The sequence below is a fragment of the Pygocentrus nattereri genome, chromosome 6, assembly GCF_015220715.1.
Source record: "Pygocentrus nattereri isolate fPygNat1 chromosome 6, fPygNat1.pri, whole genome shotgun sequence".
Taxonomy (NCBI): domain Eukaryota; kingdom Metazoa; phylum Chordata; class Actinopteri; order Characiformes; family Serrasalmidae; genus Pygocentrus; species Pygocentrus nattereri.
Window position 1 is genome coordinate 9,949,496 of NC_051216.1, and position 15,853 is coordinate 9,965,348.

Consider the following 15,853-nt stretch of genomic DNA (forward strand, 5'->3'; position numbering starts at 1 on the left):
GCTAGGCTGCACAAAAATCCCATTCAACCTAATGAGAGACTGTAACACACAACTCAGTTTAGGTCAAAAGAGTGAAATTGAATAAATCTCTCTGGTGACTGGCCTGTAAAAAGTTCTTGAGGAGCCAGAGCCTTAGGTTGACTCTAAAAACAATGCAAAAGTACAAAATATCACATATAGTGTCACTGTCCAATGAAAAACAAGTATCTCCAAAACACTCTTAAACACTCAAAACACTCTCAAAGCACTCTTACCTTTCAATGTAGGTCAATGTAAAGAGATTTTGTTCCGAGTGATTTTAAAGCATTTCTATTGGTCCATTCATCATGAAATTTTAAAACAATGTAAAGGACGGCTGGTGTATTGGAATGATGTAGAAAACTAAAAAACAGCAAAAACGGAGACACATGGCTTCCATTGCACAGGGACGATATATTTTGAATATAATATGTGGTGACGAAGAACCCACCCACAAAAACACACACTAGCTTGTCTTGTTGGAGTGTTTCCATGTCCTGCTGTCTGACTGTAGCTTAATCCGAAAGCTAAATCTACACCAATGTTCAGGGCCACCACAGAGCAGGTACTATTTGGGCGGTGGATCATCCTCAGCACTGCAGTGACACTAGAATGGGGTGGCATGTTAACGTGCATTGCGCTGGCGCGAGTGGATCAGACACAGCAGTGCTGCTGGAGTTTTTAAACACCTCAGTGTCACTGCTGCAAAATTGTAATTTAAGAGTGCACTATTAATTTCAAATTCTATATATTGTGTATGCATGACACCCTTTCAAAACAGATCGGGTGCAGTCGGTTATGTAATCGAGCTAATGCTAACATGGTGGCAGATTTGTTCTTATTTCCCACCCTGGAAACTCAACTAGACTCAACGTTGAGTCGTGAATCTAATTTGCACCTAAATTAATTAGGCTGAATAAGATTTTTGCTAATGTTCCCTACAGCCTGTCCAAACCTGCAACAGTCGCTTCAAAATAATGCATTTGTAAGCGGAGCATAGATAAGTCAATTAAGCTGAAACGAAAAACTGACATTTGCTCTGAGTGTTGTTTCTAAGCTGCTCTGTGTACAAGCAGCTGTATGCAGTTAAGAACACCAGGCACTGCTTTCTGTTCAGCAGATATACCAGATGGAGCGCACGAGCCTCACGCAAGCTGACGGCAAAGCTGGAATTTAAACAGGCCACTTAGGACGACCCCCCAAGCCTCATAAACACATAACAGGGCTTCCTTCTCAGTCTTAACCTTATGCCCAATTATTGTTTCATAAACCTCCTATGTACCTAATTAACATTTTATGAACACCATACTTCATGTACCTACCGCGCCCCCTGCTCTGTTGCCAGAGGCAGAAGTTGAACAAGCTGCATGGGGGATCTATAAAAGCTCTTCAGGCTTATGTGATTACTGTTAGTGCAAATGCAAGTGCCATTGGATTTATAGTGTAATTTCCCCTGGAAGTGCGCGTTCCAGCCAGGGCATAAATCTCTCCGGTGACCGGCCAGCGGAAAGTTCCCGAGGAGCCAGAGATTTGTTAGGTGGACTCTAAAAACAATAGAGAATGTAACAACGCAGTGACGAAGAACCCACCCACACAAACACTCCCTGGTCCTGCTGCCTGTCTGTAGCTAAATGCTATAGCTAAATGTACATCAATGAGGACCCCCACAGGTGGATCAGAGTGGAGTGGGTCAGACATGGTAGTGGCTGGGGTTGTTGAACACCTCAGTGCCACTTCTGGACTGAGAACTGAAAACATCCAGCCAACAGCGTCCTGTGACCACTTATGAAGGACAAGAGGATGACCAACACAGACTGTGGAGCAGCAGATGAGCTGTCGTCTCTGACTTTACGTCTACAAGGTGGAGCAGAAAGGACCAGAACAGCATGCACTGCCAACACGTCAGTGTTACTGCTGAGAATGACCCACCATCCAAATAGTACCTGCTCTGTGGAGGTCCTGTGGGGGTCCTGACCACTGAAGAACAGGGTAACAACGTACACAGAGAAACAGATGAACTACAGTCTGAAATTGCAGAACTACAAAGTGCAGCTATATGGTAAGCGGAGCTGATAAAATGGACATAAAACAGATAGTTTCGGCCCTAAAATCTGATTGGCTGATCTGTGGTCGAAGTCTCTGTGAAATACACAATATACACACCTATGACAGTCTTACAGCAACCAAACTCTAAATTACTGCACCACGTCACAAAAAATCCTTGTCCTGTTAATGGATTAATCTTTGACTCTCCTGCTGCTTGCAGGTACCACTGAGTGTGCTGATGAAGTTAGAACCCGGTTCTGTTTAAACTGAGGGCTAATGACTTAAGACGACTTAACTAGAACTAGGCAGCTCACCTAGTTAACAGGCTAAAAGATAGCTAATGGGCTACACCTTCATCATTAGTATCAGAGGCTTGAATTAAAGTATTCATGACAGGGTTCCCTGTAAAACTTTGATATAACAGTCTAAGCATGTCACTTGAATGTCTCACACACTTCAAATGTCCATGTTTCAGTCAGAAGTCACGTCAAACCCTAAATAGTTTTGACATTCTAGCTTCTGCAGCCGAATAGAGCACTTTGGTCAATAATGAATGTAGTTGAGTCCTAAATGATGATTTTAGCAACATTTTGCTCTGTTGGTCTGCAGGAGCCAGTATTTAAATTCCTGTGTAGTGCACTATGTAGGGAGCAGGGGGCTGTTTGAGATTTAGCTCCAACATGAGACGAGCAGTGCTGCTGGACTGGAGCTAAATAAGACCCATGATGGTATATTTTTGACCAAAAAGTGCTTATAAAGCTGCAGTTGTTGGATTAAACAGTGCTGTGTCATCATATGTTCAATGTTAAATGGCAAAAAGTTAAAAAACGAAAAAAAGGACTGCAACATATGTTCTTCCCCTCAATCAATGGACCCTGGTTGCCTGGCATCGATACCATACTCTAAAGCCACTGCATTTCTAAGTGGAATACTTGTTTATGTCAACTTAAAAAATGTTCTTGTAAAATGTAAGCCACTGGAGACCATGCATTACTGTGATTACATCATGGGGAAGGGTGTTCTTAGGCACAATGCAAAGCAGCATAATAAACTATGTCTCCTATGGCTTATAAGATAGGTGTACTTAATGAAGTGCTCAGTGAGCGTATACAGATGTAAGTATATGTATTTTTCCAAACCTCCAAAGTTCAGTCTTAGAAGTTGTTTGTATTTTCTGCTTTTCATGATCGAAGTAATCTCAAACACATTCAGTGATGCTGAGGTCTGGACTCTGGGAGGTGCTGCTTGTTGGATTTACAAATAATGAATGCTTCATTGTATTATGATGAAACTGATCAAATCCATGTGATGGCTGGGGGCATCCAAGAGACATCTGGAACCAAACTTTGCTCTTCAAATTAGCTCACAAGATATCAAGATATACTTTTAACTGTGCTGTTCTTGTCACCTTCTATGTTTGTTTTCATTTCTTCTAATGAAACATGGTGTTTTTGCAAGCGGAAGCACACCTGTTGCAAAGATAAATGGTTATAATAGATTTTTTTTTCTTTTATATGTCGTAGATATTTTTATTCACACCTACAAAAGTTCAGTCTTAGAAATTGTTTGCATTTCCACAAACCAAAAAAAATATCCCAATTACAAATTTAGAGACCATCCAGTGTCAGTGTTCTAGTACTTTTTAATGTCCATCTCCTTTTCTCAGTGAGGTTCTTCTTGATCAGCTACACATCCTTTCAGACCCACAGCGCTGAGTCGTCTTCCCACAGTGGAAGGATGGATAGAAACACCTGTGGATGTTTTCAGATGTGAAGCAGCTTGATGTTCTCCTCTCTCTCAGAGATGAAAGCTTTAAGCGCTGCTTATCTGATGGGGGCAGTTTTGGTGTCTACCAGGTCTTCCAGGCGGTTGTTAGGAGCCCCATTTTCTCTGTATCTCCAGCTTTGGAAACTCCCATTTTTTACACTTCCTTTTTCTTTGTTTGCCTTTGACTTTTTCATTCTTTATGCAAGTGTATTCTCTCATATCTAATCTGCACAGAAATATCCCCTGAAAAATAAATGACTTGTATTTAATGGTTGTTTTGAATGTAAAATAAATAAATAAAGGATAACCTCTGACTTTTGTATATATACACACACTCATAACTGCACACATACACAAACCCTCTCTGTATTTATTAAGCCACTGCTAAGGCAGCCGTCTTCATGTTGCTCTGTTAGACTTTCATCTCTGCAGAGTTTACCAGCAGTAATTAGTTCATTTATCATATTAATGGAACAGCCCTAAACAAAATACAGCCTCCCCTCCCCACTGCACCCATAACGGACCTCTCTGAACAGAAGGGGGCGGCACTCTCCGGCTCAGCGCGAGCATGTGGGACACCCAATCCATCAAATTACGCAAGCTCTCGGCCCTGCAGCAGCTATAAACATACCCAGATCAATATCATCTACAAAACAGGCGATGAAAAAAAACCCCTCACACGTTTAAAACGCCATTTATTGGTCCACGTTCAAAATAGATGCATTGGCACTTACAGCCTGAAATGTTCCGCTTATGATTAACTTATAATTTCAATAACTCACAGCAGAAATAAACCCTCATAAGTAAAAAGCAATTTCAATTTGTTCTAGTAATTGTCTGTCGTATCTGGAACTCAGTGGTGCGTTTAAATTAGAAAGACTAAGATCCAGCTGAAATGTTAAAGAGAGATCTCAGCTCAATCTCAATTTAATATGAGCAATTGTTGGAGGGCCCAGGCAGAAAAATGCTCGTGTGTATCCATGTGAGGACTGCAGCTTTTAGTAGAATAAATAAAAGAGGCCGAAGATTTGCCGGGGTTAAAGGGGAGTCACAAGGATTTTTCAAAATTTCTGCTTAATTAAATTGTCAAGATGCTAATTCTTTCAGTGTGGTTCGACGTGAAATACCAGAATTGTTCACAGTGGCGGTGATAGGAACCAGACGTCTGAAAAGTTTAATGCCTTTAAAATCTCCCTCACAGAAGGTTTTTATATGAACTGGTTATAAATATCCAGCCTGATGTCTGAGACTGTGTTTGACTAGTTTTGAGACAAGATTTTGCTTTAAAACATTTTTTTTAATCTATTTAAAGTGGAGAGGTACAATACATTTCCAAAAGTATTCGCTTACCCATACAAATCAGGAGTTCCAATCACTTCCATGGCCACAGGTGTATAAAGCCGAGCCCCTAGGCCTGCAGACTGCTTCTACAGACATTAGTGAAAGAATGGGTCGCTCTCAGGAGCTCAGTGAATTCCAGCGTGGTACCGTGATCGGACGCCACCTGTGCAACAAGTCCAGCTGTGAAATTTCCTCACTACTAAATATTCCACAGTCAACTGTCAGTGGGATTATAACAAAGTGGAAGCGATTGGGAACGACAGCGGCTCAGCCACGAAGTGGTCAGTCACGTAAAATAGAGCGGGGTCAGCGGATGCTGAGGGGCATAGTGCGCAGAGGTCACCAACTTTCTGAAGGCAGGTGAACCAATAGTTTTGGCAATATAGTGTATATACAAGGTGTTGTAAAGCAAAATAGTCCATTTACATTTACAGCATTTGGCTGACGCTCTTATCCAGAGCAACTTACAATTTGATCATTTTACACAATTGGCCTGACTGCATGTCTTTGGACTGTGGGAGGAAACCGGAGAAAACCCACGCAGACACGGGGAGAACATGCAAACTCCACACAGAGAGGACCCCGGTCGCCCGGCTGGGGAATCGAACCCAGGCCCTCCTTGCTGTGAGGCGACAGCGCTACCCACCACGCCACCGTCCATAAAGAAAACTCTTTTTTTTTTCATATTCATCACTTTTTATCATCATCAACATGACATATAAAAACTCAGGACACTTGTGTATATTCACTGGTGGTTTGGGAAAATAAATAAAGCTATAATTGTGCCACAGACATGGTGACCCCTGGTTCTTATCACCACCACTGTAAAGACATCTGAGTCCCTACAATCAACCATTTCACACCAAATCAGAAATTTGAAAAATCAGTGGAATTTGGCTTTAAGGTTTACATTAAGCCTTTAGTAACAGTCATAGAAGGACTGGATTAGAAAGACCCCACAAAGACAGGAATAAGCACTGTGTGAGTGCAGTAATGTAATGGGTATAATTCTAGTTATTTATTTGTGAACATGGCCACAGATAACACTGAAAGCTCCTTAAAATCACTGTCAGGTTAGTTAATCTAACAAGGCTAAATAGCTAAATACTAACATGGCACTGCATCAAAATCAGATTCTGAACTGCACACATTTCAGAAGTGGCCTGTTAAATCAACAATAAGACTAAATATGAGGGAAAAATCTAACATATCAAAACCACATTAACACTATATCTGAACATAACTTAGACATTAACGTATGGCAGATTTTGTCCAGTAAACTAACAGTGTCATGTTAGATTTAACTTCATGACAGATGGCAAAATGTTTACTGTCATGAAGCTAACTAAAGTAGGCTTAGCAAAAATGATCATGTGACATAAGATATTAAGACATCAAACATTATGACATCTTTCATGACAATCACTGGTAATGGTAACATGACACTCATGATGCTCATGACAGCATACACTCACTGGCCACTTTATTAGGTATATATTATTAGGTGTTCAATTGCTTGTTAACACAAATAGCTAATCAGCCAATCACACGGCCACAGCTCACTGCATTTAGGCATGTAGAGGTGGTCAAGACAACTTGCTGAAGTGCAGACCGAGCATCAGAACGGGGAAGAAAGGGGATTTAAGTGACTTTGAACGTGGCGTGGTTGTTGGTGCCAGACGAGGCTGAAGTTCACCTTTAACTCATTGTATATTGCTATTACAAAAACCAGGCTTGTCCTTTCACTCAGATATGGCTTTTAAAAGGCTTATAAAGTGAAAATGGCTTTCAGCACCTTTAAAAGATGATTCTAGACAGTGCTTGAAGTAGAACTATGGATGGAACTATATGACAGGGCGGCACGGTGGCGTGGTGGGTAGCGCTGTCGCCTCACAGAGACGAGGGTCTGGGTTCGATTCCCTGGCCGGGTGACCAGGGTCCTCTCTGTGTGGAGTTTGCATGTTCTCCCCATGTCTGCGTGGGTTTCCTCCCAAAGACATGCAGTCAGGCTGATTGGACATGCTAAATTGCCCCTGGGTGTGAGTGACTGTCTGTCTGTCTGTCTGTCTGCCCTGCGATGGACTGGCGACCTGTCAAGGGTGTATCCTGCCTTCCGCCAGAAGACTGCTGGGATAGGCTCCATCATCCCCCCCCGCGCACCTGAAGGAAAAGCAGCTTAGAAAATGGATGGATGGATATACGTATGATGTTGGTATTCAAAAATATTGGCTCACTCTGCAGAAATGATTCTGATTCATGTAAACTCTGTGTTCACGCAATATTGCATTATTGAAAGTCATAAATGCATTCTGAGTATTTTAAAATGGGAAATATTATTAATTTGACCATAAAGAAATACATAAAACAATGTGATTATTATTACTTATTTCCAAATATAATTCTAAATAATGGCTATGCTCAGAAAATGACAGCTATAAGTTTGATGTTAAGCGATTTCACATTAAGCTCAGATTACTGGACTGGTTAGGATTCCATGATTGCTAGGTTGTTACAAGGAGGTTGTTCTGGTATTCCAGGTTGTTGCAAGGTTATTGCCAAAAGATTAGTATGGTATTTAAGGTGGTTGCTCTGATAGTTCAGGTGTTTGCAAGGGTTTTGTGGTTTTCTATGTTCTCACACCTGCCATATTTCCCATGCTGTCAGTAAACCCAGTCAGTAAGCTGCCACCTGTTGTGCCGAGCTTCTCCCAGGTCACTTCAGATCTTACAGCAGCGCTGCACTTACAGCGGAGCCGTGCGTTCTCCTGTTCTCAGGCTTTCGCGCTCGTCACCTGTGCAACACACAGTGAACAGTAATTGCTTGTCAGAGCTGTCAGCCTGGCGTTGGGTGCATCTGCGCTCGCAGACACCAAACAGATATTTACACATGAAATGAAATTACCCCCCTTTCAGTGCGCTGCTCTGGAGATGCTTCACTTACTGAGCTGTCAAACTCACTGAGTCGGTTTGCACCAAATTGTTTATCTAATCTGAAGAACAGAGTCACACACTCCGCCGACACGCCGCCATGAAAGCTACGGAACATAGACCTAAAGTGAAAGTGTTTTAGATCCATTCAGGTTCCTTTTACCAATCTATGACTCTCTCTCTCTCTCTCTCTATGACTCTCTCTCTCTCACATACACAAATACAAAACACAGGCTTGCAGATAGAAACACACACAAATCTACTTTGAGTGTAAATATCTTGCCATATTATAGCTAATCATATTTCATCACTACCCAACTGCTCTTCCTCTCGATGGGTCACTTATGACATTAATACATTAAGTAACATATGTCAGCGCATTTGTTTAAGCCTTTTCAAAGCTGTCCTCATGGCAGCTCAGAAGTAATTGCAGTTATCATCCAACACTGGGATTTGGTTAATCAATACTTCATTATGTTAAGTGAAGTGCGTTGCTGATGGATTTTAATAGATCTGTGTGATGGCTGGTGGCATGAAGGAGGAATCTGGAATCAGAGTTTGCTCTGTAGACTAGCTCATATCAATTACTTGTCCAAAAGAATAAATGTTTTGGTACCACTTTAGAACAAGACCACCCTTTTAAGTCATTTCTAAATGGTTTAAAATGAGTTTATTAAAAACATTTATACCCCATTATTAAAGGGGGTGAAATTTGATGAAGCTGACAGTTTTAATGCTAATTGATGAAGGAGACAAAGTTGGATAAGCAACCAGCAAGAATTGTGGTTTAACTGCGCACTTACAAAGATGGTTCTTTAAGGGTTCTTTAGTACAGAAAATGGTTCTACATAGAAACATGAACACTTAAAGAAGGCTTTGCATCACTAAACTGTTCATTGCATCATGAATCGGTTCTTCAGATTGATGGAGAATAGAACCCTATTGAAAAGGGTTTTTTTATTGTAACAAGCCTGACATTGTAACATTAGAACATTAGAAGAACCTTGTTTGGTGCTATATAGAACCCTTTTCTAAAAAGGTTCTATATAGAGCCATCTACAGCACTTTCTCCATTAACCTGAAGAACCTTTTCATGATGCAAAGAACTCTTCAATCATACTAAGGGTACATTGAGTGTACATGGTTCTATATAGAAACACTTTTTTATTAATGGCCCTTGCAGAACCATCATTTGTAAGTGTGTATATAAATGCATGCAGGTTCACTATTAGGCAAATCACTGTTGCCCTTTTTATTTGTGTGATATGAATGCTTATTGATGGATTTTAAGGTGTTTATGGCCTAAATAATAACCATTAATAAACTAATTTTGAACCATTAATAAATGCTTTATAAGGGTATAGTATTTTTCTAAAGTGGTACCAGTTTTTTTACATTTTTATTACTTATGATTGTAATTATATTAATTTGTATCCATTTTAATGAAATACACAGTCAAGTCACATTATTATGACTACCAGTTAATATCCAGAGTAACTGTCGTGTGCAGCACAGACAGCAGATAGACGGGCTGGGAGTGACTCAATAAGGTCCTGCTAGGTTGTCACAGGTATCTGGAGCCATTCTGACTGCAGTGCATCCCATAGCTGCAGGAGGGCGTGTGGAGGAAGATCCATAGAGCGAACACAATGATCAAGGTGGTCCCACAGATGCTATATTGGATTCATGTCTGGGGAATTAGGGGACCAGAGTAGTACTTAGAAGTCTTGGTCGTGCTCTTCCAACCAATATCAGACATTTCTCGCCATGTGACATGACGCGCTGTCTTTCTGGAAGATCCCATACACCCCAGGGAAGACAATCAGCATGTATGGGTGTATGTGACTACAAGGATGGATTCATACCAAAATTGGTTGAGAATGCCTTCCACATGGATGAGTGGGCCCAGAGAATGCCACGAAAACAGTCCCCAGACTATAAAGCTGCCACCACCAGATTGTGGTCGTGGTCATAATAATGTGACTTGACGGTGTTTATTCTTTATACTGTATCACTGTTGTTGGATACATTTACAGGAAAAGGAAAAACCTACTTTACTTTTAATGTAAGTCAACCAAATGTTTTTCCAGGTCATTTTGGGCCAAGTCATTTTGTCCATTCTTCATGAAATTTACACACATTTTAAAGGGCAACAGGCATTTTAAATTATGTAAAAAACTGAAAAATAAACATGGGGCACAAGGTTTTCTTCCAACAGCATTTACATTATAATTTCAGGCTTTACAGAGACATTAACGTTCCCAAGCAGCTACAAGCAGCTACACAAACACAGCTTAACTGCCCTACAAATTTCTCTCTCATGCACATCGAAAATGTCTAAAAGAGATTAGAGATAAAGAGATTAGATATAAGATAATGCACTTCCACAAGAGGTAATTCACAAGAAAATAACTGAAAAATAAGTTTTAAAAATTGCAGTTTCCAAACTGGATTTAAAAGGAATGATCAAAAGCTACAGAGAACAAGGGCCTCCTAACAACCACCTGGAAGACCTGGTAGACACCAAAACTGTCCCCATTGGTTAAAATTGTCATAATAAGCAGTTGAACCAGATACTTGTGGAAGTAAAATAACTGAGTTTTATCAACAACCTGGCCATGCCAGGTCACAAACGTGAAGGCAAGAAACAGGTACATAGAAAACCAGAGATCACAGTGCATAAACAAGCAAGGGTCGAAGGCCAGAGAAACTATCCATACTATACCAAAGTCTAAAGGAGAATCCAAAACGAGGGAAACGAGGGACAGAAAAGGTCAAATAACACAGGAGGCATAAACTGCTAAAATGCTCAGTATCCAAAGATGCGTCCACAGGCAAAACTTTGCAAAAGAGCAACTGATATTGAACAGATACATATACAAACAGAGACAATGAGGACAGGAGAGAGCAGCAGGAGCTGGAGAGGAGGACTTGACTGTGATTGGCTGGTGCTGGGCTTGTGACTGTGACTTTAGAAACAGATGAATAATGGGAGCTGGAGTTTAGGTAGGTTGGGGACTTTGGGAGAACAAATGATGTCGTGACAAAACCACACATAAAGCTTTCATCTCCACTGGGAGAAGATGACTCTGCGATGTGGGTCTGAAAGGATGTGTAGCTGCCAAGAAGCCCTCACTGAGAAAAGGAGACGGACTAGAAGATCATTTGCACTGAGACTGGACATCTGACATAAGGTTTAAAGACTGAGGAGTCTAAGTGTGAGATTTAGGTTACTTGTATCCTGAGGAGCAGACAATGCAACCAACTTCTAAGACTAAACTTGGTATGGAGAATGGAGAGCATGGAGAAACATCCCTGCCGATTTTTCTGATAAACCCAAAGCAAGTGTCCCAAAAAGAATGGACACTGTAATAAAGGCAAAGGTGGACACACAAAATAGTGAACAGTACTGATTTAGTACAGTATACCTAATAACCCATGATATCTATAATGCAGGGAGGCATAAAGTACAGAGTAGAGTCTTTTGGAGAGCTGTTATTAAACAGTATTGAAGTATATATTAAGGAAGGTCGTTCTACTTTTTTCTACTGCAGTGTAAAATATCAATACCTAATCCGACACACTGAAACATCACATTGGAGCCAATTCCTCCACCACCTCAAGCATATTCACTTTTAAAAATTCAACCATTATACAGCAATTTGAAAGTGTCTGTTTTTAATTTCAGACACTTTTAGCAGACTGGTGTGTCTCATTATGACTTTTACAGAATCATATCTTTTCTCAGAACAGACATAAAAGAAATAAATTCAATATCATGGCCAATGTCAGAACAAATCCACTGTAACACACACACAGCCTGACACACAACAGTGGTCATTATTCCTTTGTGAAGGCCTAAAGCGCTGCAGTGGATTTGGCTGGAGTGTATTAATTAGCTGGTGCTTGGAGCTGAAAGATGAGAGATTGGAGTGTAAACTGTCCTCCACAGCTTCAGCACCATTCATTATCATCCAACCCAGTTCAGTCCCAGCCAGAGCCCCACAGCCTGGCCTGCATCACCCGCTCAGAATCTGGCTCACAATTTTGCCTCATATACTATCCATCCGAGCAACTTTGATCGTATTGACTGTACATGATTAACAGGTAATATACACTCACTGGCCACTTTATTAGGTACATATATATTAGGTACTTTCAATTGCTTGTTAATATAAATAGCTAATCAGCCAAACCCATGGCCACAGCTCAATGCATTTAGGCATGTAGAGGTGGTCAAGACAACTTGCTGAAGTGCAGACCGAGCATCAGAACGGGGAAGAAAGGGGATTTAAGTGACTTTGAACGTGGCGTGGTTGTTGGTGCCAGACGGGCTGGTCTGAGTATTTCAGAAACTGCTGATCTACTGGGATTTTCACGCACAACCATCTCTAGGGTTTACAGAGAACGGTCCGAAAAAGAGGAAATATCCAGTGAGCGGTCAGTTGTGTGGATGAAAATGCCTTGTTGATGTGAGAGGTCAGAGGAGAATGGGCAGACTGGTTCCAGATGATAAAAAGGCAACAGGAACTCAAATAACCAACCAGAATCTCTGAGTAATGTTCCCAACACCTTGTTGAAAGTCTGTTACGAAGAATTAAGGCAGCTCTGAAAGCAAAAGAGGGGTCCAGCCTTTTACTACTAAGGTGTTCCTAATAAAGTGGCCGGTGAGTGTATTTCCAAAAGTACCCATACGCCCACAGATGTGTGTCTGTGTGAACAGCAAAAAACCGCATTGAATCGGACATTTTCAATTCTGATTTGTGACTCTTTCATATGTGGTACTGAAATCCGATACGTATCCGATCTGTGGCAACACGACTCAGTCTGAACAGTCAGATCTGAATTCATGTGACTTTTACGTCAGTCCAACTCAACATTTGTCGTCATTTCACGCCACTGGGACTCATAAAACATTTAGATTGAAGTTTCTGTACCAAAAAATTTGAGGAGCCTTATCGCAGCCGCTCTATGTTTGAAGAGGTTTTGAATGAAACAACTAAATGCGGCCAGAGGAGACCAAGGTGCAGAGTCAAAGGACAGTTTAAAGAATCTGAGAGCAGTAACTAAAGAAGTGGGCATGGCCCAATAACATGCCCTTTTTATGGCAAACTCAAACCCAAGGGTTGATGTTCTACTGTGATGAAACTCCACTGAAGTCTCCTGGGATGAGTTGAGGTTCCACTGTGATAAAGCCCCATTGAACACCTTTGGGACGAGTTGGTGATCCACTGTGATGAAGCTTCATTGGACATGTTTGGGATGAGTTGATATTCCTGAAGTTCCACAGAACACCTTTGGGACAGGTTGATCTTCCACTGTGATGAAGCCCCCTGAACACCTTTGGGATGGATTGATCTTCCACTGTGATGACGCCCCACTGAACAGTTTTGACTGATAAAGCTCCACTGATCACTTTCTGAATGAGTTGAAGTAAAAAAGCTTAATTGAAAACCTTTGAAATGAGTTGGGGTGCTGCTTGTGATCCAGATCTAACCAACGTCCATGCCTAACTCACTAGTTCATTGGAATCAAACCCTCACAGCATTTCAACATCTAGTAGAAAGCAATCAAAGATATCCAGCCAACAAAAAGTCCAGGTGGACTGTCTATTATTACCCTTATCTGGATATTTGAGACATACAGTGAACTAACCAGACTAAGCAAGCAAGCTAGACAATTAGAAAGTAAAGGACAAATAGGAAATATCATAAACAAGGGTGTAATTAAACAACTCATAAGGAAAATATAGAATAATGGTTTATACCAGAATTACTACCATGGCACTACTGTATTTCTGTACTCCCTCACTCTTTCACCTATTAACCAAGTACAAGACAAGTATGAGAAAATAGGCATATAGTTAAAAAATGAGGCATAATAAAAGTATCCAAAAGGAAAATAAATAAAAGAGGGTCACCCATAAGCTAAGTTCACTACTTTAATCCCTCCTTTATTTCGTTAAGATACTTGAGAGAGAAGATCAGAAAACCACAGCAGTTCTTAATTGGCCGCAATGTGGAGGAACATGCATTAACTTCCTTCCCTCCTCTGGGGAGAAGACAGCAGGTGTAGTGAAGGCAGGAGAGGAGGGCCAGACATTCCCTTTCATCAGAGGAAATGAGGGGAGGGAGAGGAAAAGAGGCTTTCCCTGCAGAGCCACTGCGTGAACAAACTCTCTAAGGAGAGCAGGAGAGTTGAAGCGTGAGACTGGCAGGAGGAGAACAACTGAAGCTTCGGGATTTTCCCTCACAGGCTCACCCTTTACTTCTCTGAGGATCAAATGAGGACAGAGGAGATTGCATGATTAGATTTTACAGGATGGGGAAGGTGCAGCTGTGATATGGGAATCCATGGGATTGAGAAGATTGATAATCGCTTCAAATTTGTCTTACATATTAGTTCATATTAGAAGTTTGTTGCAAATGGAGCGTGGGGTCCCGCTGTTGCCTTGTTCAGCTGTGGCTGCACGGGAGGTGTGGACAGGTGGAGCGACGACACACAGCACCACGGGTAGTGCCTCGGACGCAGTTACAGTGAATTAAAACATGTAAATACGTTGTTGAAATTATGCTTTTCTGTGTAGAGTTGTGGGGTATTTTGCATAAAATTAGTACATTTCATGTTTTTTTTATTATCTTTTTGATTTCTTTTAAAGTGAAGTCAAAAAATTGAGATTTATCCCAACTGTATTTTTTAAATAAAAAGCGCTGTCCCACTTTTTCATGTCACTATCAAAACATAAAGAGTTTAAGTCTGTGGTCAGAGCCTTATTTTAGCCACACTCCCACATGTTAGAGCAGGGAGTGAGGCTGCATCCCTGTCCCTCATGGCCACATGGTGAGCAGTTAGAGCCCATTGTTTTATAAATGTATTCCAAATTTTAAGAGTAGTGTGGAATATTAAGAAATGTTACCACTGAAACACATTTTCTTAACTTTTTTGTTAAGTAAACTGTTCAAACCCCACCTACTCCCCCGAATTGTCTCCCTAAGTTAGTTATATCCAATTCCACCCACTAGTTAGGACTCCCCCAATCACACGATACCTCCAGGGCTAGGAGGGCGAAGGCTGGTACAGGCTTCCTCTGAGACCTGTGAAGCACCAGCACATCTTTTTGAACTGCCGCTCACATGACGTCATTGGACAGCTGAACGCACTGGACAGCTGAGGAAAGCACCAACCTCCAGATCTGTTATGTCAGCTGACTAGTATCACGGTGAGTGATGGGGAGACGGAGTGGATCAGACACAGCAGTGCTGCTGGAGTTTTTAAACCCCTCATTGTCACTGCTGGACTGAGAATCGTCCACCAACGAAAAATATCCATCTAACAGCGTCCTGTGGGCAGCGTCCTGTGACCACTGGTGAAGGACTAGAGGATGACCAACACAAACTGTGCAGCAGCAGATGAGCTGTTGTCTCTGACTTTACATCTACAAGGTGGACTGACGAGGTAGGAGTGTCTAATAGAGTGGACAGTGAGTGGGCACAGCGTTTAAAAACTCCAGCAGCACTGCTGTATCTGATCCACTCACACCAGCACAACACACACTAACACACCACCTCCACATCGGTGTTACTGCAGTGCTGAGAATGATCCACCACCCAAATAGTACCTTCTCTGTGAGGGTCCATGAGGGTCCTGATCACTGAAGAACAGGGTAAAAGGGGGTAACAGAGTATCAGAGAAACAGATGGACTACAGTCTGTAACTGTAGAACTACAAAGTGCAGCTATACAGTAAGTGGAGCT

At 41.4% G+C, this 15,853-nt stretch overlaps 1 long non-coding RNA gene across 2 annotated transcripts in view; it reads right to left on the minus strand.

Moving 5' to 3' along the window:
• Nucleotides 1-15,853, minus strand: part of LOC108433054 — a 77,998-nt gene that overhangs the window by 51,024 nt on the left and 11,121 nt on the right. Inside the window, exon 3 of one of the 2 annotated variants that reach the window (XR_001858269.1) lies at nucleotides 7,848-7,963. The exons of the other annotated variant lie outside the window; for it this stretch is intronic. This is a non-coding gene — a long non-coding RNA (uncharacterized LOC108433054). Of the gene's footprint in view, nucleotides 1-7,847; nucleotides 7,964-15,853 lie in introns of those variants that run through there. 2 annotated transcript variants of the gene reach the window in all.